This window comes from Mus musculus, chromosome 3 (genome assembly GCF_000001635.26).
Source record: "Mus musculus strain C57BL/6J chromosome 3, GRCm38.p6 C57BL/6J".
Lineage (NCBI taxonomy): Eukaryota > Metazoa > Chordata > Mammalia > Rodentia > Muridae > Mus > Mus musculus.
Window position 1 is genome coordinate 38,610,751 of NC_000069.6, and position 26,269 is coordinate 38,637,019.

The following is a 26,269-nucleotide window of genomic DNA, read 5'->3' on the forward strand; positions in this document are numbered from 1 at the left end:
TGCCATTAAGAGGAGATGATGGTCGCCACTTCCTTGATGATCAGGGTAGAGTACTCTGCGTCCTCTGATGGACACAGGTACAGAATTAGCATAGTGTGTTGATGGCCTAGCCCAACGGGAAACATTTTTAATTGGCTGTGGAGATGGAGATCAGAGAGAAAGAAAATTCCCTGGAAGATTCGAGACGGTGCCATTAGCATAGGTAATGTCATCTTCCCCTCTTGAGATTACCTGAGATTCTCTAAGAGTTGAATGCCACAATATATGTTGGCTTCTTCTTTTTAGACTAGCATCTTCTTTTTAGTCTAGGAGTTCTGTTTAGGATTGTTTTACATGTGGAAATAAACCAGAAACTACAGTCAGTGTGAGATACAGGCCATAATAAGTAATTGATAAAGCAGCGTAAATGCACACTGGGGAGAGAGAGAGAGAGAGAGAGAGAGAGAGAGAGAGAGAGAGAGAGAGAGAGCGCCACTGAGCAAGTACTGACAGGATGCTTCCATGTAAATAAGATAATTTTTGAGGGACAAACTAGAGGGAATAAATCAAGGTCACCCACAGAAAGGCTGGAAGGGGAGGCTGATTTGCAAGAGAGGATTCATTAGATTACAGGTTACAGAGCTGCATGAATGTCCACACAAATAGTGATATCCAGCATGCAGTTATGTTACTATGGCTGGCATGGGGGGGGGTGGGACTGGAGATGTTGGCTTCTTTCTAAATTATTTCATTAATTCCACTGGCTCATTGACTAATCTTGTGTACTCCTCAGAAGGTAGGCAGAAGCTCCTATGTATCCCTTAAACGTGATGCCCAACAAAGACAAGAGCGAGGTCAAGTTGTCATTGTCTGACTTATCCTCAGCAGCCTCTAAAGTTTTGATGCTGAAAAATCAAAATGGCTGCCCAGTATGGAATTAGGGAAAATTGCTAAAGTACTCATTTACAGTTGGTCAGTTATAGCACTCTTACCAGGTTTTAAGGAGTTGATTTCCAGCCACACACCTGGAGGGAGGTGATCTGAATGCAAGCAGGGCAGGCTGTGGGAGGCCTTCTGTGGGCTTAGCTCCTGTAGACATTGTGGGGCAGTGGGTATAGGGGAAGAGGGGGGAGGGAGAAAGCCCGCATCTGGCCAGAGTTTCTGTGCTCTGGGCAGGTGGACACAGGAGGACTGTCAGATGCTTTCCACATTGCCCCGGGTGGGCATCTGGCTGTGTGAAGCCACTGACCCCACACGGCAGGGGGTGGACAAGGGGCAGCCCCTGGTTCTCAGTCTCTGGCATCCCACACTGGATATGGCAGAGGAGCTGAGAACAGAATAGGAGAAATGAGAAGAGGGCAGAGGGAGAGAGGTTCCCATGCAGGCAAAAGTCTTTAGTCCGGTCCGTGGCTAGAGCACAGGAAGGCCTTTCAATGGAAGGTTAGACACAGCTCGTTAGAAGAAAGCCTATCTCATCGTCCAAGCACAGCGGGCCTTGATGAACAGAGACAGTCCATGGTTTTAGAGCTTTATTGTAGATAGGCAGGGGGAAAGGGAGAAAGTGAGAGAGAGACAGAGAGACAGAGAGACAGAGAGAGAGAGGGAGAGGGAGAGAGAGAGAGAGAGAGAGAGAGAGAGAGAGAGAGAGAGAGAGAGAGAGAGAGAGACCAGCCATGGCCAAGAGGAGAGAAGGGGAAAATAAAGAGAGAGAGAAGAAAGGCCAGAGAGTAAGAAAGCTTAAAGAGAGAGTAAGGAAAGTAAAAGCTCAAGAGAGGGAGGAGGGGCCAAGCAGCCCCTCTTACAGCGGGCTAGTTATCTTGCTGTTGCTAGGTAACTGAGAGGAGTCTAGCCTGAAGGTCAGAAGCTTGGGACATTGTCTACATGACTACTAGCCACATGTTTCTCCTGTGGAGGCTGTGGGGTCGGTAACTTTGACAGGAGCCAGGGGTCCAGGAGACATTAGGACTGCCTTCTGTCCCATGTAGGTGGGAATTACCACCCATCAGGTTCTGCCGGGTTTCAGACCTCAGTTTGACTGGAGATCAGACTGTGCATAGCCTATTGCCCCACAAGGCATCTCAGGTTATATGTGACTATCATGGATCCAGTCACGCACGGAAGCTCTGCCTTAGAAAATTCTAGATTGTTTAACAACTCTAGAATAGACTCATAGTTACTAAGATTATCCAGAAATAGATTGAGCTAAGCAAATTTATATTTGAATTTAGACACAAATGTTGAAAAGATGAATATCCATTTCAGGTTTCTGCACTTCCTATTTTTGTTGCTACTGGTGGAAGCTTTACAGACAGCTGCAGTTTCATTGAAGGTACAAACACAAAATAGTGCATCAGTGTGTGTGTGTGTGTGTGTGTGTGTGTGTGTGTGTGTGTGTGCAGTGTTCATAGAGGGCAGCATAGGATGTCGGATGCCCTGTTGCTAGAGTTATGGAGCCAACCCATGTCCTGTGCAAGCAGAAAGTGCTTTTAGCCACGGAACCATCTCTTCAGCCACATCACTGTTAAACTTCATGTGAACTTGGTAGCATGGAAATAAGAAGCAAGCAACAGATTCTTCAATACTTTCTCACATCCATACAAGGTAATACTAAAATCATTTTCATAATTCTTGGGGCTCAGACACAAAGCAAACCTTTTGCTGTGGGAGTCTTCAGGATTGCTATGCTGACTGTAGTATGACAATGACGATAGCTAAGGCTTTCATCAGGCACTCATGGATTTGTGTATATTTACCCTGTGTTTGCAAAAAAAAAAAAGGTATTTCTGATAGAATTATTGCAGTTGTTAAAGAGGAATTTTTTATGAGGTACAAAATAGAGCAAAATAAATTATGCATTTGTGATCCAAGTACTTGTAATTCTTAATTTTAATGTTTTACTGGGTTTTTGCAACGTTGAAGTTTTATAAGATGCCAAAAGATATTTTTGCCTTATTGATGATGTCTTCTTTATGGTACAAACGTACTGACAGCCATATTTCCCCATAATTTTCTTCACAAATTTATAGCAAACAGTCAAAACAGTTAAGAGGCAGTGAGATTGGAGTTGGAGAGATGGCTCCGGGGTTAGGAGCATGTGTTGCCCTTGCGGAGGACTCAGATTCTGTTCCTAGCATCACTGTTGGAAAGTGTCTGGAACCCAGTTCCAGGGGTCTGGCGCCCTCTTCTGGTTCCTAAGAATGCTGCACCCACACGGTTCACATCCACAAATGCAGGTGAAAACCAACACACATAACTTTAAAAAAAAGGAATAATCTTCCCTTTAAAAAGAGGTGACGACAGCCCAGAAGTGTTTGGAAACTTTTAAAATGATGAAGAAACAAACATTTAAAGTTTGCCTGAAAGCAGATGCTTAAACAGAACACCAGTTTAAACAGAACGGCCAATTCCTCATCATATGTGGGATTGTTTTTATGTATTACAGAATGGAAATCTGCAAGATGAACTAAATGCATCATCACTGGCCGGAACATCTGAACCCTGGGAGCACTGATTTCCACAGGAACAGCACAGCAGTGGCAAATTGTTTTCGTACCCCCATGGAGCAGAGAAAACATTTTCCTGTTTTTTAAAAAACACTAATATTTTAAAAACTTAAAGAGAAAAGCAAGAATATCTCTTTAGCAGAGCAGAGTAAGAAGCTTAAAAAGCCCCAACATTTCCACAGCTGGCCACAACTACAGAGGGAGCATCAGTCACCATGCACTGAGGGTAAGTAAACTCAGAGCTCAGCCTGCCCTTTGGCCAAGATGGTAACAGTAGAGTGTTTAAATGTTTTGTTTGTTTTGTTTGATGTGTGTGAATGTTTTGCCTGCATGCATGTGTTTAGTGCCCACAGAGGGCAGAAAGGGCACCAGATCACCTGGATCTGGAATCACAGATATTTGTCAGTCACTAGGTAGGAGGTGTGAATTGAACTTGGGTCCTCTACAAGGGCGGTCAGTGCTCTTAACCAGATCCACGTCAGAATTTCATTCTACTATAAGTACCATGAACAACCTAAATCTGACAGGCAGCTTCATGATATCTTCCAATTTTGAATGGTAACACCACTAGAGAAGTTTGGTAAATATGTCAGAAACACCTGGCTTGGTTGCTGAGCTAGAAGCTGCAGGCACAGAGGTGTGTCTACTGCTGCTTGCTGTGAGGACTGGGTCCAAGTTGTCAGGAATCACATCTTGGAAGTCGGAAGCCAGATCATCACTGCCGAATCATAATTCACCAGTTCAGCTGCATTTACATAGCACTATGTAAGTACCTTAAAATACTAAGCCATAGAAACCCCAGCCATTAGAAACTTTTAATACCCTTGCTTTGGAGAAAGGAAGTCTGCTTGCTGTTCAGAGCAAATTGCTTGCTTAGTTCCGGTATTTAAGAAATGGCAATGACGGGGGTTGGGGGGTCCCCATGGTAGGTTGTGTCTCAATAACTGTCCCAGGTTGGAAATGCTGTTAGCTAAAAATGCCCCTAAATCCTTAGTGTATGAACCACTAAGGCCCCCCAGCCAGGGTGCTGCAGTAATGGTTAATATTGATCGTCAGTTTGAATGGATCTAGAATAACCCAGTAGAAAGCCCACCAGGCACACTTAGAAAGAAGTCTAGACTTCTTCAGGTGTCAGTAGGAGGGCTTATCTTCATTAGATTACGTGATGTGGGCAAATGGACCCAAAGGAGAGCAGATCCACTTGTCTCCTTCTGTTTTCTGACTGCAGATCCAATGATCTTGACCAGATCCCTCAAGCTCCTGCACTGTGACCTCCAAGCTCTGAGGGACAGCAACACGGAATGATGGGCCGAAATAAAACCTTTTCCCCTAAGTTGGTATTGTCAGGATATTTTATCACAGTAACAGGACAAATGACTAAGACACCATCTCATAGTATAGGCTTCAATCTTGTGATTCTCCTGCCACAGCCTCCTAAGTGCTGGTGTTACAGCATGCACCTCCAGGCCTGAATCCCCAGTCTTAACCAACAGTGTATGCACTGTCCCTCTGAAGCAGCCACAGCAAATGCAGTGACAATTGCTAGTGTGCCCTACTGCAGAGTCCCTGTTAGAGTGCCTGCTTTCACCACTTAGTTTTGTGAAATAATTTTAAACTTTTGCTTGATTTGAAAACTGGAATGACATTCTTTGTCTTTATTGATTAACCAAGATGATTGAGAATAGAGCGAGTTTACCTAGGAAGTCATACTGTGATATCTATAAATAGAAATCAGTCCAAACTAAAAGTTCAATTCTGAAAACATAGAATTATGTAGTATGTAGTTTGCTACCCAGCTTTATGCTCCTGGATCAGGCTGTGCTGCCAGCCCCCACCTAGATTCCCTTGGATCTACAGATAAACAACAACAACAACAACAACAACAACAACAACACACACACACACACACACACACACACACACACGTACAAGTATCCATTAATCTTTGCTAACTCAATGATTGAGCACCACTAAACCTCCCCTGCCACCCCAGGCATAGTTGGATAGAGTGGCCATTGGCCACTCAAACCGAAAGAAAACTCAAATGGCTGGTTGACTTTATCTCCTGAAGCTACTGCCCCCCCCCCAACCTCTATCAATTCTCCCTGCACAACTCTTAAGTGTCCTGCCTCATCCTCAGTCATTGGTCGATGGTATCTTTACTGATGGATCAAGAACCAATTGGGAAACAGGACCTTAGCATCAGAATCAGCTGCTGTAAATTATACATAAGGAGGTGTGTTTGGGGTTTATTTTTCTTTCTTCCTTAATTTCCTTCACTTTCTTTTTTTTATTTTTGAAGAACTTACATAATATGATAAATTTCCAGACACATTAACCACACAACAATCATATACACGCCCACAACTATATCCATTGTGTCCTTTGGTTTTAGGAACTACAGTCTGACTCTATCAGGCCCTTGGATTCTAACCAGAAAGTAAAATTACTTCCAACCTTCTGGACTCTTCAAAGTTCTGAGTGTTCATGTTGTATGTGAAACCATTAGCTGAACTATTTCAAAAAGTCTCACTGGATTAAGCAATTGTCTGTACCTCTGGGGATGAGTGAGATACAGATGTCTCATGGTAATTGCCTCATGTATCAGATGAGTGATATGTGTATCACACTATAGACATGACTCCTGTAAGCCATGACACATGTGTGCAGAGCAGTACATTAATACACAGTTTTGAACTATACCACAGTGCAGAATCAGTAGAGCATTCAGTGAACTTTATGAAGTCTTCCGCAGTTCATACTGTAGTGGGCTCTGTATCGATGCTTTGGTACAACTTCTAACTAGTGCAAGAGTCCAAGTGTGGGAGTTGATATTGATTCTTAATTTAACAGGGTCTAGACTCACCTATGAGACAACTTCTGGGCATGTCTGTTAGGGAGTCTCTGGATTGGTTTAACTGAGGTGGAAAGACTCACCCTGAATGTGGACATCATCATCATCCCATGGTCCAGGGTCCCAGACTGAACGAAAAGGAAGAAGGGACTTGATCAGCAGCACTCATCTCTCTCAGCCAACTGTAGACTCGAAGTGTCTGGGAGCCTGGGTAAACCCCTCAGCTGCTTTCATCAGCTGCTTCACGGCAGGGAGAAGCAAAGCAAGGGATACACTGAGCATGTTCAAGGCAGGCTGGACCAAGCCACATTCTGTACAGTGGTGAGTGTATATTTCAACCTAGGTCACAGCCTCACGCTGAGGCATGTTTGCAGGATTGTTCAACACAGCAGATGCGTCATAGCTCCGATGTGGCCATGGCCTGTCCTCTTTACCCAGGGGAACTTCTCAAGCATGTTCAGACAAGCTCTTCCTTTACTTCCCTCAATACTGAATGGAGCGGGGCTGACATATGTACCAACTTCCGAAGCGTTTCCCGGGAGATACAAAAAACATGTTTATTTCAGGATATTAAAAATAAACCATTAGTGGGTGGTCAAAATAGCTTAGCTAGGAGAGCATGAGACTGAAGAGAAATAAATCGTGGGGCTGGCAAGATGGCTTAGTAGGGAAGAGCACATGCCACCAAGCTTGATGTTCTCAGTTCAATTCCCAGGACTCATGTGGTAAAAGAAAAAAAAAAAACAAACAAAAAAACCCAATTCCCTAGCACCTTGATACATATACACACAGACATGCCTACACACACCAAATAAAAATATAACAACAAAGCTCATGGAATGAAAATTCCTCTGTTGAGACAAAAAGATGAGCCTGCATACAGAGAGTGGATATTGAGATCAGAGTTTTGCACTGAGTGCTCCCCCTTGCAGGCATGGGGTGGGGCTCTGAAGAGGACAGGACATGCATGTGTAGCTCTAGGTCAGATATTTGCTTTCAATGCAGACACCACTGGGCTGGGTGCAGACTCTCAACGCAGCATCTGTGCATAACAGATGCAGTTGCTGAGGAAACTCGTGCTTTAAAATTAGAGAAAGATGGTGAAATTGGGGACCACACAAATAGAAAAAGAATAGAGAGTCCTGGGGTTATAAATATCTTGTGACAGGCAGCTTGCCGAAAACATTAGCAACCATTCCCACCCACCCTTGAGAAAAGTGTTAATACAATGTGCTATTAATACATCTAAGTCAGAAAAGCTGGAGTGCTTACAATGGGAAGAGCCTTGCCCCAAGAGACTAGAATGTACATTAGAGAACAGACAGACACACAGACATGCAGATACATATACACATACACAGACAGAGAGAGAATTTAAACTTACTTTTAATTTTGGAGACTCCTGGGGATCAGAGCTCTGCAGCATGGCATCTGAAGAATGCAGTGTGTAATTTTTCTCCTGTTAGCTCTGCCATGAAATGCATGCTCTCTTTTCATTGAGGGGAATCCTTTTTAGTGGTGCTCAAGGGCCTGGTGTGTTCAGATGGAGAGATGGAGGCGTTTTCGGGGTTTACGATGTGTGGTAAGAACCATGTAGATTCAACAGTGAATGGTTAAGCATCCCGGAGCTTGTACTCATATGGACGAGAAACAGCAGCTATTCCAGAGCTCCCTGAAACAGTCTTACCTAGAGAGGCCACACAGCTGGCTTCAATAGAGGAAGTCAGTGTGCCCAGCAAAGACAAGCAGAGAGGCAGCTTGGAAGAGGTATCTAGCATACCTGCTTCTTGACGTCTCATGAGCATCTCTGGAACAGACTCAATTGTACCCCCTGAAATATGTGTGATGAAGTCTTACCCTGCAGCACCTCAGAATGTGACTGTGTTTGGAGATGGAGCCTTTAAGGAAGTGGAAATGGAGTGATTTTGGTGAGCCCTAGCCTGATAGGATGTCCTCATGAGGGGTGCTGGGAAGCAGGCATGTGTGGAAGGAAATTGCTTAAGGGTGGCTGATCAGGAGCCACAGGGTTGACTTCAGAAGCAAAATACAATTAAACAAAGTCAATGCCTCCAACACAGCTAAAGTTCAGACTTCTAGCCTGCAGCGCTGTGAGATGAACCTTTAGTGCTTTTAAGTGTGGTAGCCTGGTATACTTTGCTATAGCTCCAGCAAATGAATCCATTGCCCACTGCAAGAATCTTAGGCACAGTCACAGTCAAAGGGAAGTGATTTCATTTCCAAGTGATGAAATGAGACTGGTGGGTGGGGATCTAGTGCAAGCAAGGGTCTGTTCTCAGAGTACCAAACCCGACCATCAGCAACATCTTCACAGGCAAGGATTAATTTCTTAACCCCTTGGTAAATGTGCATAATCAAGGGACTTTTTTCTCCTTTTAAAACATCAAAATTCTGTCTTTAAAATACTAGGGGAAGGGGGAATATCATGAGCTCTAATGGGGGTTTTGTTTGTTTTGTTTGTTTTTCCACTTTCAGTCAATATAAAGGAAACATTTTGATTATTCAAAGACAACTACATATGGGATAAAGGAAGAAAGGGAGACTGAAGGAAGGGTCATTGTATGCTTTTACAGAAAACCTTTCTCCAGCTCCAAGGGATCCTTTGTCTCCCTCTGGTCTCTTTTGGTACTGCACTCATGTGGCACACACACACACACACACACACACACACACACACACAGAGAGAGAGAGAGAGAGAGAGAGAGAGAGTTTCTGGTCATCTAAATCAATCACTCTTACTTCAGTGATTGATGGAAATATTTTCTCAGTCTCTTCAAGCGATGAGAACACTGGGAAACAGTGTACGAAGCTGCTGTACTAACAGGCGTATCCCTGTTGGTGAGCTTGCGTGAGTCACCAGTTCCTCATCAAGGTCCCTTCTAGACCTTTCTCACCCACTTAACAGAGAGTGCTCATCTCCCATCAGGGAAATGAGAGAGGTGCGGCTGTTATCTATCTCTCTGGCTTCTAAGCAGGCCATGCAGTCTGTATGCTGAGGTTGGTTGAAGCAGGTCTGGGCATCTGTTGTCACCTATAACATAAGAACATCTTTGTCCGTGTTGAAAACACAGACCTGGTGTGGCTGGGAGGTTTGGCCAGTGTAGGCCTGAACACTCAAAGATGACTGGGAAGAACTCTCTTTGTTCTTTCTCAGTGCAGAGCTGGGTCACCAATGCCTGTAGATCAAACTGATTCTCACTTAAACATGTTCAACATTTACAATTACATGAAAAGGTTGTCTACTAGGAAATTCAGATTTACCCTCAGAGTCCTGAATGGATGCTACATCCAAGTTGAGGGAAGAAAGACAGAAATAATTAGGGACATGTGGAAGAAGAGGCCATTACACCAAGGTCTCCAGTTATCAGTTACTCGTCTGCTGATGTCATAGAACAGTCTGACATAAACAACTCAGAGAAGGCTTTAGCTTGGCTTACATTTCCAATAGGTACAGGACATGGGGCTGACCTAGAAGCAGAAAAATCACATGTCATCTACACAAGCAAAACAGATATCAAGAAAGCAGGAAGAGGGACTACCTATAAACCCTCAAGGCCATCCCAAGTGCATCCCCCCAGCAAGGCTCTACCTCTTTACAATCATCACATGCAGGATTTTAGTAATTTTCAAGATTCCATGACCTTCCCAAACAACTCTATAGGCTTGGGACCAAATCTTCCCAAACAACTCTATAGGCTTGGGACCAAATGTTCAAACACGTGAGCCTAAATGGGGAACTTGTCATTTAGACCACATTGGTTGGAGTTTCTTCTCAGCTAAGAAGGAAGAATTTTAGCACAATTACATTTGCTTTAAAGGTTAAGAACATAGATTTGACACAGCTTTTTTATACAGGTAGTTTCTGTTAAAAGAACAGTGAGCCAGGCTTAGGGCTTCAATGAAACTGACTGTAAGGTAGGGCCTCACAACTCTGGTAGATGTTTTCTGTACTCTCACTCACGAAACTATTACCTTCATTTAGAACAGAGACATCCTAACTCCTGGTGTCCCAACAGCATCAATCAAAACCTTGTCGCTGTCCCCTGAGAACCACCCACGAATCTCATTTAAATTCTTTAATCATTGTTTCAAGACTGTTACTTGAAAATTACTAAAATCCTGCATGTGATGATTGTAAAGACAGTGACGTGGGACTCTCCTTCCAGAAACCTGTGCCTGAATGTTTCCGTTTCTCTTAGCCTCTGGGTTTAAAATGTCTTTTAATGAACGTCATCTATGCTTCTCACTGTCTCCTTGTGCCATTCTTTCCAACCTGGAGCCCAAGGATCTCGGTGTCCTTTCTCACTTGTCCTTAATAAATCTATGCCCACTCTACTTTTCCCTTACTACTTTAGGGCACAAGACAGTGAAGACAATGAACTCAAGCTCAACTGGCTAGAGGTGGCTCAGGTGTCAGCCCATACCCTAAGCTCTGCAAGGGGCTGTATTGCCCATCATTGCATCATAGGCCCATGGCTGACTCTTCTCTCCTCCAAGGTGGTCTGGCAGATTGTCACAACTGTGAGCCTGTCTCTTTCAGGGTGGCAAGCTTCTCCCCTGACTAGTGAGTCCTTTCCTTTTCCCAGAATTAAAATTTCTTGGGGGTATACTGTTTTAATCATCTGATTGACAAAGGGAGGGACACAGTGTCTCTTTAGAATGTCTTCCTTCCTTCCAGGATGGTCACAGAGTGTTAGACAGTTACATTCATGGTCAACACTGTCTCCCCCTTATTTAGAAAGCTGTATAAAGTGTTGCTATCCTGTGTCTTGTAAGGAAAGTAGGTTAACGACTAGAGCAATTTCTAGATTCCCTTGTACAGCATTTTTTTTTCTTTTTTTACTAGATATTTTCTTTATATACATTTCAAATGCTATCCCGAAAGTTCCCTATATCCTCCCCCCACCTTGCTTCCCTACCCACCCACTCCCACTTCTTGGCCCTGGCATTCCCCTGTACTGGGGCATATAAAGTTTGCAATACCAAGGGGCCTCTCTTCCCAGTGATGGCTGACTAGGCCATCTTCTGCTACATATGCAGCTAGAGACATGAGTTCTGGGGGTACTGGTTAGTTCATATTGTTGTTCCACCTATAGGGTTGCAGACCCCTTCAGCTCCTTGGGTGCTTTCTCTAGCTTCTCCATTGGGGGCCCTCTGTTCCATCTTATAGATGACTGTGAGCATCCACTTCTGTATTTGCCAGGCACTGGCATAGCCTCATACGAGGCAGCTATACCACGGTCCCTTCAGCAATATCTTGCTGTCATATGCAATAGTGTCTGGGTTTGGTGGCTGATTATGGGATGCATCCCCGGATGGGGTAGCCTCTGGATAGTCCATCCTTTCGTCTTAACTCCAAACTTTGTCTCCATAACTCATTTCATGGGTATTTTGTTCCCTATTCTGAGGAGGAATGAAGTATCCACCCATTGGTCTTCCCTCTTCTTTTGTTTTGTCCCACATTTTCTTGTGTTTTGCAAATTGTATCTTGGGTGTTCTATGTTTCTGGGCTAATATCCACTTATCAGTGAGTGTATATCTAGTGACTTCTGTTGTGATTGGGTTACCTCACTAAGGATGATATCCTCCAGATACATCCATTTGTCCAAGAATTTCATAAATTCATTGTTTTTAATAGCTGAGTAGTACTCCATTGTGTAAATGTACCATATTTTCTGTATCCATTCCTCTGTTGAGGGACATCTGGGTTCTTTCCAGCTTCTGGCATAACTGGCAGTTATCATGTAGAAGAATGCAAATTGATCCATTCTTATCTCCTTGAACAAAGCTCACATCTAAGTGGATCAAAGACCTCCACATAAAACCAGAGACACTGAAATTAATAGAGGAGAAAGTGGGGAAAAGCCTCGAAAATATGGGCAGAGGGGGAAAATTCCTAAACAGAACAGCAATGGCTTGTGCTGTAAGATCAAGAATTGACAAATGGGACCTCATAAAATTGCAAAGCTTCTGTAAGGCTAAAGACACTGTCAATAAGACAAAAAGGCCTCCAACAGATTGGGAAAGGATTTTTACCAATCCTAAATCTGATAGGGGACTAATATCCAATATATACAAAGATCTCAAGAAACTGGACTCCAGAAATTCAAATAACCCCATTAAAAATGGGGTACAGAGCTAAACAAAGAATTCTCAACTGAGGAATACCGAATGGCTGAGAAGCATCTGAAAAAATGTTCAGCATCCTTAATCATCAGGGAAATGCAAATCAAAACAACCCTGAGATTCCACCTCACACCAGTCAGAATGGCTAAGATCAAAATTCAGGTGAGAGCAGATGCTGGTGAGGATGTGGAGAAAGAGGAACACTCCTCCATTGTTGGTGGGATTGCAGGCTTGTACAACCACTCTGGAAATCAGTCTGGCGGTTCCTCAGAAAATTGGACATAGTAATACTGAAGGATACTACTCTCCTTATACTCTCCATATACTCTCCTGGGCCTATATCCAGATGATGTTCTAACTGGTAATAAGAACACATGCTCCTTGTACAACATTTAAGGTCGCCATTAAAATATATTTATTTTTTGAATCAATTCCACACTTTTCTCAAGGTCTCTCTATTACAGATGACACCAGAAGTCACTCCATCTCCCTCAAAGTCCCTTCTACTAGCTAGAGTCTCTCCCTGGTACCCATACCAAGGGCTAATTAGCCCTTTAAAAGGCAAATCAAGTTCTTAAGGTTCTGAAAGGTCAGGGGCATGATGTGGACTTTGGAGTCTAACTTCACTGCTTATAATTTCTCATCTTTAGCCATTTCCGACTACTTAACAATGATTCTATTTTCATGTGATAGCAGGCAGCACCAACAACCACAAACACACTGTAGCCAATAGCTGCCTTCTACTACAGGCGTTTCTATCAACACGAGCTCATCAGACCTAGGCTAATGTAGGAGAAAAATGCCTAAGGAGGCAGAGGAGAGAGAGCAAAGTTTGTGCTATAGTAGTGGCCGGCATTGACGTCAGTGTATCCGAAGTCAAGGGTGTTCTCTAGTTAATGCCTTTGACTCTAAAGATATAACTAATTGAAAGCAGGTTTCTCTCATCCATGGTGTCTCTGACATTTAGCTTATGTTGGCATAAGTCATCTGTACTGGCTAAGCCTTCTCACCAGCCCTAAAGATGACCCTGGGAGTCTGTCTGCAGCATTTGTTCAGTTCTTGCTTTTTACTTCATAGATTCTTAATCCACACTTTGAAGTTTCTGGTTTCTCTCTCTCTCTCTCTCTCTCTCTCTCTCTCTCTCTCTCTCTCTCTCTCTCTCCCTCTCTCTCTCTCTCTCAGTGTGATATAAGGAGAATCAATTTCAAAAGTACTTTTTGAGTCTTCCTGGTCTGCATGGTACTCTGGAGGTTTCCCTGCAGAAAAGCAAATCCTTAGTAGCTATTTGAGATTAAGGCCAGTGAGGCATCTGCCCTAAGAGCATGGCTCATTGACACATCAGTACTGTAGGCAACACTGTAAACAGTCAGAAGCAGATAGTGGTTTCTTTTCCTTTTAAAATCTACCTAATCTTAGTGGGGCTTTCCCAACATTTAGGGAATAGAATGATTGTATAAAATGCCAGGCTTGGCATTCATAGTTCTCCATGCCTCATTTTATAGCAACTCCTGATTTTATTTACCAAGTGGCTTAATTTAGTGATGAGATCAAGGCACAGGGTGCATTCATGTTGATATCGCTGTTGTTCAAAGAAGCATAGTCAAGATGTAAAGATCCAGTTTTGTTCATCTGTTTCTAGGCAACAACTGATGAACTGGACACTGGTACATTGCCTTTAAAATCTGTTGAGGCCAAGGCATCTAGAGCCTGGCCCTGTACTTCTTGCCTCTCACTCATTACCCAACCAATCCTCACCCTTGGAAGCAGGTGCAATGATCCCTGGTCCTTATGTTGAATAGAAGTGAAAATCACTCACATCTTAAGTAAGGAACCAGCTCTAGAAAGCTCTTAAGTTTTGGTACATGCCAAGCAAGCGCTCTTCATTGAGCTGAGAGTATGGGCATCTTTTGATAGCCAACTGCTTCTGAACCATTGATGGGTCAGCCAACCAAAGACCACCCTAGAAACACAGAGGCACCTTCCGGGAGAGGTGAACACTGAGCTCTTTATCTCAACATAAGTCTAGAAGTTTCGGAATCATCTGGAAGCAGTACTTCCTGTTTCATTTTCTATAATTAATGTGTACATGAGTTATGAAAGAGATATAAAGAGATGCTGAATTATTGGCTTATAAATAGAATTTATTTTTTCATAGGTAATGAAATAGCATATTTTCAAAAAGTCTTTTCTCACCAAGACTGTGAATGCAAACAAAAGCATGCAGGCATGTTAGTCCAGGTGCCAGTCTCTGGCCAGATTTAGCAACCTTGCCCAACCATCAAGATATGAGGCCTTGCTGAGTTTCAGGCAGCTGAATAAACCTTCCCTCTTCAATGTCAAAAAGCTGCGTTCTGTTTCTAAGGAAGATGTGCTGTTGGCAGGGAATTAGTTTCGAGAACTCAGAGCATCTGTCTCTAATGTCTCTCAGGTTCAGACCTCTGCCGAAGGTCAGGGGCTAATCAGTTGGCTGCTTGGTTACACAGCAGAACAACAAACAGTTTCAAGGCTGCACTGTGTGTGAACACACTGGGGCCCTCACACTTCCCCGCAGCATTTGACTGTGGAATGGAAAGAAGGCTCTTGTTTGCTAAGCCGATGTTGAGAGTATGCAGGTGGACCGTCCATGCCCCAGAGCTTCTGTTTCCTTGCCTTGAACACGTGTTATCAATGCAGCTGCCTGAGATGGTCTGAAAACTGTGACAAGTATCACAGAGGAGCCGCTGCTAGGAGCCTTGTTCCCTTTGTGGGAATACATGTCACTCAGTCAAGTGTCATGCTGTGGGGCTGGAAGCCAGCATCTGACCTTGCACTTTATACTCACCTGTCCGAAGGGTCACGTGCTATTCGTTTTGTAAAGCAGATGAGGGCCTCCTGAGATTAAACGAGGTAATTCATACATCTGTCTTTGCTGCCTAGAGCCCTGGCTACTCAATATTTAATGATCTCAAGATCTGTGATACTCACTGCTCTGATAAGGAGAGTGAAGTGCCCTGTAAACCAGTGTGTGGGCCAAAGCCTCTATCTGCTCTGCTGAGAGAAAACACATCACAGACCAGGACCAGGGGCATCTGAGATGGACAGACTGACACAAGCTCTGGTGAGAACAAGTACTGGATTGGGAAGAAGCCATTGATGATTTAATTTTCAAAGGGAATTGGATGGACCTCGCCTGCATCTTGCATGGAAACACACTCCCCCAAAGAATATAGCTGTAATCTTCAGCTTGTGTTGATCCATGTTCATACACGAAGCCCATTATTTCTGCTTACGTGTCTGACACAGTCTTGTGAGATAAAAGGCTAGTCTCTGGTCCTTGCCTTTCTTCTTCTTATAGACACAAGCATTAGGCTTGAAACATTTAAGGACGATACCCAAATCATCAGTTTGTTATAATCATAAAATTATGTGGTAAGAGATCCATTAATAATCTTCACAGACTAACCATTATGTATACATAATATATATTATATATTATATATATTATACACACACACTATATATATGTGTGTGTATATATCTATGTATATATTTTCTTACATTTCTATGAAAAAAGTAAATGAATATTCATCATTAAAAGATACAGCAAGCTAAGGCAGCACTGAGGTTCATGCAACAGAATTTCAGGCTCGGGGCTACCTTGCCAGCAGAGTCTTGCCCAACACCCGCAAGGGTCCACACAGGACTCCCCACGGGACCCTAAGACCTCTGGTGAGTGGATCACAGTGCCTGCCCCAATCCAATCGCGCGGAACTTGAGACTGCGGTACATAGGGAAGCAGGCTACCCGGGCTTGATCTGGGGCACAAACCCCTTCCACTCCACTAGAGCCCCGGGCTACCTTGCCAGCTGAGTCGCCTGACACCCGCAAGGGCCCACACAGGATTCCACACGTGATCCTAAGACCTCTAGTGAGTGGAACACAACTTCTGCCAGGAGTCTGGTTCGAACACCAGATATCTGGGTACCTGCCTTGCAAGAAGAGAGCTTGCCTGCAGAGAATACTCTGCCCACTGAAACTAAGGAGAGTGCTACCCTCCAGGTCTGCTCATAGAGGCTAACAGAGTCACCTGAAGAACAAGCTCTTAACAGTGACAACTAAAACAGCTAGCTTCAGAGATTACCAGATGGCGAAAGGCAAACGTAAGAATCCTACTAACAGAAATCAAGACCACTCACCATCATCAGAACGCAGCACTCCCACCCCACCTAGTCCTGGGCACCCCAACACAACCGAAAATCTAGACCCAGATTTAAAAACATTTCTCATGATGATGATAGAGGACATCAAGAAGGACTTTCATAAGTCACTTAAAGATTTACAGGAGAGCACTGCTAAAGAGTTACAGGCTCTTAAAGAAAAGCAGGAAAACACAGCCAAACAGGTGATGGAAATGAACAAAACCATACTAGAACTAAAAGGGGAAGTAGACACAATAAAGAAAACCCAAAGCGAGGCAACGCTGGAGATAGAAACCCTAGGAAAGAGATCTGGAACCATAGATGCGAGCATCAGCAACAGAATACAAGAAATGGAAGAGAGAATCTCAGGTGCAGAAGATTCCATAGAGAACATCGACACAACAGTCAAAGAAAATACAAAATGCAAAAGGATCCTAACTCAAAACATCCAGGTAATCCAGGACACAATGAGAAGACCAAACCTACGGATAATAGGAATTGATGAGAATGAAGATTTTCAACTTAAAGGGCCAGCTAATATCTTCAACAAAATAATAGAAGAAAACTTCCCAAACATAAAAAAAGAGATGCCCATGATCATACAAGAAGCATACAGAACTCCAAATAGACTGGACCAGAAAAGAAATTCCTCCCGACACATAATAATCAGAACAACAAATGCACTAAATAAAGATAGAATATTAAAAGCAGTAAGGAAGAAAGGTCAAGTAACATATAAAGGAAGGCCTATCAGAATTACACCAGACTTTTCACCAGAGACTATGAAAGCCAGAAGAGCCTGGACAGATGTTATACAGACACTAAGAGAACACAAATGCCAGCCCAGGCTACTATACCCGGCCAAACTCTCAATTACCATAGATGGAGAAACCAAAGTATTCCACGACAAAACCAAGTTCACACAATATCTTTCCACGAATCCAGCCCTTCAAAGGATAATAACAGAAAAGAAGCAATACAAGGACGGAAATCACGCCCTAGAACAACCAAGAAAGTAATCATTCAACAAACCAAAAAGAAGACAGCCACAAGAACAGAATGCCAACTCTAACAACAAAAATAAAAGGGAGCAACAATTACTTTTCCTTAATATCTCTTAATATCAATGGACTCAATTCCCCAATAAAAAGACATAGACTAACAGACTGGCTACACAAACAGGACCCAACATTCTGCTGCTTACAGGAAACCCATCTCAGGGAAAAAGACAGACACTACCTCAGAGTGAAAGGCTGGAAAACAATTTTCCAAGCAAATGGACTGAAGAAACAAGCTGGAGTAGCCATTTTAATATCGGATAAAATCGACTTCCAACCCAAAGTTATCAAAAAAGACAAGGAGGGACACTTCATACTCATCAAAGGTAAAATCCTCTAAGAGGAACTCTCAATTCTGAATATCTACGCACCAAATGCAAGGGCAGCCACATTCATTAGAGACACTTTAGTAAAGCTCAAAGCATACATTGCACCTCACACAATAATAGTGGGAGACTTCAACACACCACTTTCTTCAAAGGACAGATCGTGGAAACAGAAACTAAACAGGGACACAGTGAAACTAACAGAAGTTATGAAACAAATGGACCTGACAGATATCTACAGAACATTTTATCCTAAAACAAAAGGATATACCTTCTTCTCAGCACCTCACGGGACCTTCTCCAAAATTGACCATATAATTGGTCACAAAACAGGCCTCAATAGATACAAAAATATTGAAATTGTCCCATGTATCCTATCAGACCACCATGGCCTAAGACTGATCTTCAATAACAACATAAATAATGGAAAGCCAACATTCACGTGGAAACTGAATAACACTCTTCTCAATGATACCTTGGTCAAGGAAGGAATAAAGAAAGAAATTAAAGACTTTTTAGAGTTTAATGAAAATGAAGCCACAACGTACCCAAACCTATGGGACACAATGAAAGCATTTCTAAGAGGGAAACTCATAGCTCTGAGTGCCTCCAAGAAGAAACGGGAGACAGCACATACTAGCAGCTTGACAACACATTTAAAAGCCCTAGAAAAAAAGGAAGCAAATTCACCCAAGAGGAGTAGACGGCAGGAAATAATCAAACTCAGGGGTGAAATCAACCAAGTGGAAACAAGAAGAACTATTCAAAGAATTAACCAGACGAGGAGTTGGTTCTTTGAGAAAATCAACAAGATAGATAAACCCTTAGCTAGACTCACTAAAGGGCACAGGGACAAAATCCTAATTAACAAAATCAGAAATGAAAAGGGAGACATAACAACAGATCCTGAAGAAATCCAAAACACCATCAGATCCTTCTACAAAAGGCTATACTCAACAAAACTGGAAAACCTGGACGAAATGGACAAATTTCTGGACAGATACCAGGTACCAAAGTTGAATCAGGATCAAGTTGACCATCTAAACAGTCCCATATCACCTAAAGAAATAGAAGCAGTTATTAATAGTCTCCCAACCAAAAAAAGCCCAGGACCAGATGGGTTTAGTGCAGAGTTCTACCAGACCTTCAAAGAAGATCTAATTCCAATTCTGCACAAACTATTTCACAAAATAGAAGTAGAAGGTACTCTACCCAACTCATTTTATGAAGCCACTATTACTCTGATACCTAAACTACAGAAAGACCCAACAAAGATAGAGAACTTCAGACCAATTTCTCTTATGAATATCGATGCAAAAATCCTCAATAAAATTCTCGCTAACCGAATCCAAGAACACATTAAAGCAATCATCCATCCTGACCAAGTAGGTTTTATTCCAGGGATGCAGGGATGGTTTAATATACGAAAATCCATCAATGTAATCCATTATATAAACAAACTCAAAGACAAAAACCACATGATCATCTCGTTAGATGCAGAAAAAGCATTTGACAAGATCCAACACCCATTCATGATAAAAGTTTTGGAAAGATCAGGAATTCAAGGCCCATACCTAAACATGATAAAAGCAATCTACAGCAAACCAGTAGCCAACATCAAAGTAAATGGAGAGAAGCTGGAAGCAATCCCACTAAAATCAGGGACTAGACAAGGCTGCCCACTTTCTCCCTACCTATTCAACATAGTACTTGAAGTATTAGCCAGAGCAATTCGACAACAAAAGGAGATCAAGGGGATACAAATTGGAAAAGAGGAAGTCAAAATATCACTTTTTGCAGATGATATGATAGTATATATAAGTGACCCTAAAAATTCTACCAGAGAACTCCTAAACCTGATAAACAGCTTCGGTGAAGTAGCTGGATATAAAATAAACTCAAACAAGTCAATGGCCTTTCTCTATACAAAGAATAAACAGGCTGAGAAAGAAATTAGGGAAACAACACCCTTCTCAATAGTCACAAATAATATAAAATATCTTGGCGTGACTCTAACTAAGGAAGTGAAAGATCTGTATGATAAAAACTTCAAATCTCTGAAGAAAGAAATTAAGGAAGATCTCAGAAGATGGAAAGATCTCCCATGCTCATGGATTGGCAGGATCAACATTGTAAAAATGGCTATCTTGCCAAAAGCAATCTACAGATTCAATGCAATCCCCATCAAAATTCCAACTCAATTCTTCAACGAATTGGAAGGAGCAATTTGCAAATTTGTCTGGAATAACAAAAAACCTAGGATAGCAAAAAGTCTTCTCAAGGATAAAAGAACTTCTGGCGGAATCACCATGCCAGACCTAAAGCTTTACTACAGAGCAATTGTGATAAAAACTGCATGGTACTGGTATAGAGACAGACAAGTAGACCAATGGAATAGAATTGAAGACCCAGAAATGAACCCACACACCTATGGTCACTTGATCTTCGACAAGGGAGCTAAAACCATCCAGTGGAAGAAAGACAGCATTTTCAACAATTGGTGCTGGCACAACTGGTTGTTATCGTGTAGAAGAATGCGAATCGATCCATACTTATCTCCTTGTACTAAGGTCAAATCTAAGTGGATCAAGGAACTTCACATAAAACCAGAGACACTGAAACTCCTAGAGGAGAAAGTGGGGAAAAGCCTTGAAGATATGGGCACAGGGGAAAAATTCCTGAACAGAACAGCAATGGCTTGTGCTGTAAGATCGAGAATTGACAAATGGGACCTAATGAAACTCCAAAGTTTCTGCAAGGCAAAAGACACCGTCAATAAGACAAAAAGACCACCAACAGATTGGGAAAGGATCTTTACCTATCCTAAATCAGATAGGGGACTAATATCCAACATATATAAAGAACTCAAGAAGGTGGACTTCAGAAAATCAAATAACCCCATTAAAAAATGGGGCTCAGAACTGAACAAAGAATTCTCACCTGAGGAATACCGAATGGCAGAGAAGCACTTGAAAAAATGTTCAACATCCTTAATCATCAGGGAAATGCAAATCAAAACAACCCTGAGATTCCACCTCACACCAGTCAGAATGGCTAAGATCAAAAATTCAGGTGACAGCAGATGCTGGCGAGGATGTGGAGAAAGAGGAACACTCCTCCATTGTTGGTGGGAGTGCAGGCTTGTACAACCACTCTGGAAATCAGTCTGGCGGTTCCTCAGAAAACTGGACATAGTACTACCGGAGGATCCAGCAATACCTCTCCTGGGCATATATCCAGAAGATGCCTCAACAGGTAAGAAGGACACATGCTCCACTATGTTCATAGCAGCCTTATTTATAATAGCCAGAAGCTGGAAAGAACCTAGATGCCCCTCAACAGAGGAATGGATACAGAAAATGTGGTACATCTACACAATGGAGTACTACTCAGCTATTAAAAAGAATGAATTTATGAAATTCCTAGCCAAATGGATGGACCTGGAGGGCATCATCCTGAGTGAGGTAACACATTCACAAAGAAATTCACACAATATGTATTCACTGATAAGTGGATATTAGCCCCAAACCTAGGATACCCAAGATATAAGATATAATTTGCTAAACACATGAAACTCAAGAAGAATGAAGACTGAAGTGTGGACACTATGCCCCTCCTTAGATTTGGGAACAAAACACCCATGGAAGGAGTTACAGAGACGGAGTTTGGAGCTGAGATGAAAGGATGGACCATGTAGAGACTGCCATATCCAGGGATCCACCACATAATCAGCATCCAAACGCTGACACCATTGCATACACTAGCAAGATTTTATTGAAAGGACGCAGATGTAGCTGTCTCTTGTGAGACTATGCCGGGGCCCAGCAAACACAGAAGTGGATGCTCACAGTCAGCTAATGGATGGATCATAGGGCTCCCAATGGAGGAGCTAGAGAAAGTAGCCAAGGAGCTAAAGGGATCTGCAACCCTATAGGTGGAACAACATTATGAGCTAACCAGTACCCCGGAGCTCTTGACTCTAGCTGCATATATATCAAAAGATGGCCTAGTAGGCCATCACTGGAAAGAGAGGCCCATTGGACTTGCAAACTTTATATGCCCCAGTACAGGGGAACACCAGGGCCAAAAAGGGGGAGTGGGTGGGCAGGGGAGTGGGGGTGGGTGGATATGGGGGACTTTTGGTATAGCATTGGAAATGTAAATGAGTTAAATACCTAATAAAAAATGGAAAAAAAAAAGAATTTCAGGCTCCCTATCTCCCACCTACTACTGGGTACAGTTAAAAAGTATATATGACAGTTTGCCCCTGTTTTGAGTCTATGTATCAAATTCACGAACAGATTTCCAACCCAATAACAACAGAGAAGAGAAGAGTCCAGTCCTGGGCTATCTCAGGTGCTAAACCTGAGACACTAGGATTGCCTAGTTTCTGAAGCCCCCACACAAACTCCTGGGCCACATGCTCATGTGACAGTACCAACCAGGCTTGCTTTCTAGCCTGGGCAACAAACCTCCTTTGTTCCACAGTGGGCTGGATACCACTTAGTGCTGAAACACATGCCATCCTTGTGACGCTGTTCTGAGTTCGTGGGAGTTTTTCCCTGTGCTGAACATTAGCTTGAGTCGAGTGAGTCCCACGGGTGTTCTCCATGTCTATTTGGAACCACAGCTGCTGAGTGCCATGGCTCTCAGAAGTGTCCCCCAAGCCCCTGCCTCACCCCCTGCTGGTTCATTCCAAATCTGTTTCCCCACCTGTTGACCGGCTCAGGACATTCCTTTCGCAGAAGATAAAGCCATGGGTTTATTACTGGAATTCTGACTTGGGAATACTCAGTGTCAGAATGTGGAACATAGCAGCCTTGGCTATGGTGGGGTGTCATGTTCCTCTCCGTTCTGGCTGACACCCAGGCACTCAGAGAATCTTTCCACTGTGTGCTGGAACTGCCACCTCTTTTCCATGCGTAACCAGATGCTAGTAGGTTATGGAGACGTTTTATTAAGATGACAACATTCTAAAGCTATTCTAAGTGCCCTGTGCCAGTATCCTGGGACCCCAGAGCTTCAGGCTGGTGTAGTAAAAGAACAATTAGAAAAGCCCTACAGGAGTCACTCACCCCAAACTAGAGGCAGTGGCACTGGTGCGACCCCTTTGTCCCCAAGACCTGCTTATTTTGGTTTCTAGGGTCTCTAGGGTCAAGGTCCCTTTTTGATTCAAATTTCTGTTGAGCTACTAGAAGATTGTAAAAGTTTCACTATGGCTTTAAAATGCTTACAGGGAAAAGTAAAGTGGAAGAGGGATGCGGTCCGGAGCTTGTGAAAGCTGCCACTTAGCACAGGGCTTAGTTTGAGTCCCTGTCAGCTTCCCTCCTGCTGCTGGTCTGGTTCTGAGTGAGAGCCAACTTGCCTGGTAACTGTGCTAGCTTGAACCCAGCCCCACCCACACCCTAAGTGACACCATTCTCCATCACTCCCCTCCACGGGACAGGCACTGTGAGAGAACATTACTAGCACTGATGAGAATCTCTTCTTACTCCCTGGAGGCTTACATATGTATACTCTGTAGTATGTGATTCACAGGAGCCTGGACCTGTTGCTGGTGGACCTGGAGGGCTCACCACTTACCAGTGCTCCAGCGATGCATCACCTCCAGGACGAGTGTCCCTACTCTAAAAATCCAAAATCTGAAATACTCTAAAATTTAAATGTTATTGAACATGGACATGTGGTCACAAGTGAAAAATTGTAGACCCGGGACAGGCTGAAGTCAAAAGCTGGTGTGTTAAACAGTTTGTATCAAATTGCCTTCAGGATTTGCGAGTAAACAGTCTATGAAACACAAATAACAGTGTGTGATGTTTAGACTAGACTCCTACTTTCAAGATGTCTCATGTTGAACATGCAGACATTTCGCAGACTAGAAGCACTTGCGATGCCTAGCTCTTCAGTAAGGGATTCTCAGTGTATAACAGGCAGTACTCTGTCTCTGTTTCTCTCTGTCTCTCTCTGTGTCTCTGTCTCTCTCTCCCTTCCTCCCTCCCACCCTCCTTTCCTCATTCCCTCTTCCTCCCCCTCACTTTCTCTTTCTCTTCTTCCCTCAGTCCTTCCCTTTCTCTCTCCTGCCCTCTCCCTCCCTTTCTCCCCCAATTTCTTTCTCTCTCTCTCTTCCTCCCTCCCTCTTTCCTTCTCTCCCTCCCCTCTGTCTCCCTCTTTCATCTCACTTTCTTCCTTCCTCTCTTTCTCTCTCTCCCTCTCCTTTCCTCTCACCCTCCCTCCCTCTCCCTCCCTCCCTCTCTCCCTCCCTCCCTTCCTTCCTTCCTTCTCTTGTTTCTCTTCTGACTCCTCTCTCTCTCTCTCTCTCTCTCTCTCTCTCTCTCTCGTGTGTGTGTGTGTGTGTGTGTGTGTGTGTGTGTGTGAGAGACAGAGAGAGAGACAGAGAGAGAGAAAGAGAGAGAGAGAAGTGTGCCACAGTTATTTCCTTCTACCCCTCTATGTGGATCCCAGGGATCAAACTCAGGTCAGCAGGGCCTTTTATTCATGGAGACTCCTCCTGTCCCAGGTTAGTGCAAGTTCAACAGAAGCAGTTTAGAGAAACAATGTCCTGGGCGGGCAAGTGATCATAGCTCCTCCTTCATACTGTGATATCTTCAGTTTCCAGCTATAGAAGATAAGAGCAGGACCTATGAGAACTGCTTCGCTGAGACTTACAACAGGACACACCTCCCACCTCTCTAAATAAAGGGGAAACCACACCACCACCACCCCTGTCCGCATTGAGGCTTAACAGTATACAAGTTTCCCTGGCCATGTCCCAGTTGTCTCATTAGATGCTGAAGTACAAGACAACATTGGTTCTTAGTAAGATGTTCTCATAGGGGTTCCCCATGCTGGGCAAGGATACCCATTAAGCAGCCTCCAGGGCCTCTAGGATGGGGTACCCTTCAATATGTGAGAAGGCAGATTGCTATAAGCATCCAGGGCATGCAGGCAAGGAAGGCTGACTCATGCCAACCCACCATTGTTGCTGTTTCTAGGAGCAGCCTTTTTCAAAGAGGGCTATCATTTTCTTTCCTGGGGATGAGGACAATTTGTTGATTTGTGCACATTCTTTGTTTTGGAAAGATTGTAGGGCTGGGTTTACATAAGGAAGGAAAGGGAGGGGAAGGGAGCCTTCCCAGAGGCAATTCTTACTAGGGGAGAAAAGAGACTATATTCCTTGTTTGAATGAAGGTTTTTTGGGGGTGTATTAAAAAATGTAGGAATCCAATTCAGCATCTAAATTGACAAAAGCAGTCACTGGGAATGTTAGCTTCCTTTCTTTCTTTCTTTCTTCCTTTCTTTCTTTCTTTCTTTCTTTCTTTCTTTCTTTCTTTCTTTCTTTCTTTCTTTCTTTCTTTCTTTCTTTGATGAATAACTGCTGGAATGTCACATCATAAATGTGCTGCTACGATTATCTAGTTTTCACACCCACTAGCTGATCAAAGGAGATCTTTTCCCTATGCAGTCAGAGAAGCCAAACTATTTATGGGGTTTTATATTCTGTGGTATTTATGATTTCTTCAGCTTTTGAAGAATAACTCTTCAGTGCATGTTTGTTATGAGATGAAACCATCCCAAGGATGTGGTTTCAAAACCAACTTGGAGGTAGGATGAGTTTGGAGAAAGTTTGTGTTCTTGCTAGTCTCCCCCAACCTGTGGAAGAGACATCTTGCTTTCAGTTGAGGGGCTAAGTGGCTGGATTCCATTTAAAAGTCCTCAAGGGGGTTGCTTGTTGACAGATAGTCTTCAAGAACTGCACTGTGACCTTGAGATTAAGTTGGGTTCCAGGGGCCATGGGGATCACCTGTGGTATTAATCTGCATCAGACATAGCCCTTTGTACCTTGAGGATTCTTGACACAAGTGAAGCCTACGCTGTGCCAGATTCTAGCTTTGGAATTTAAGAGCTGCTCAAACTGCCCATATATGGGACACACATAGATGAGGGATTCAGTTTGATGACTGCTCCCAATCTTCGCTCAGGGGCATTGGTATCCCTACAGAGATATCTTTATAGGGAAAGGCTCGCTAACTCCCTGAAGGTCACACACATCTCACCCCATTTCCCTGACAGACCCATTCACCCAGCCTGCCTCTGCTTACTTGTGCTTTCCGTGCACCAGCCTCCATGTGTGCTGCAGTGAGCAGGTGAGAACAGACAGCCCTCATTCCTGCTTTCTGCATGCAGCACTGGCAGTGGAGTGAAGACCTGCCCACATGCAGAATTTATA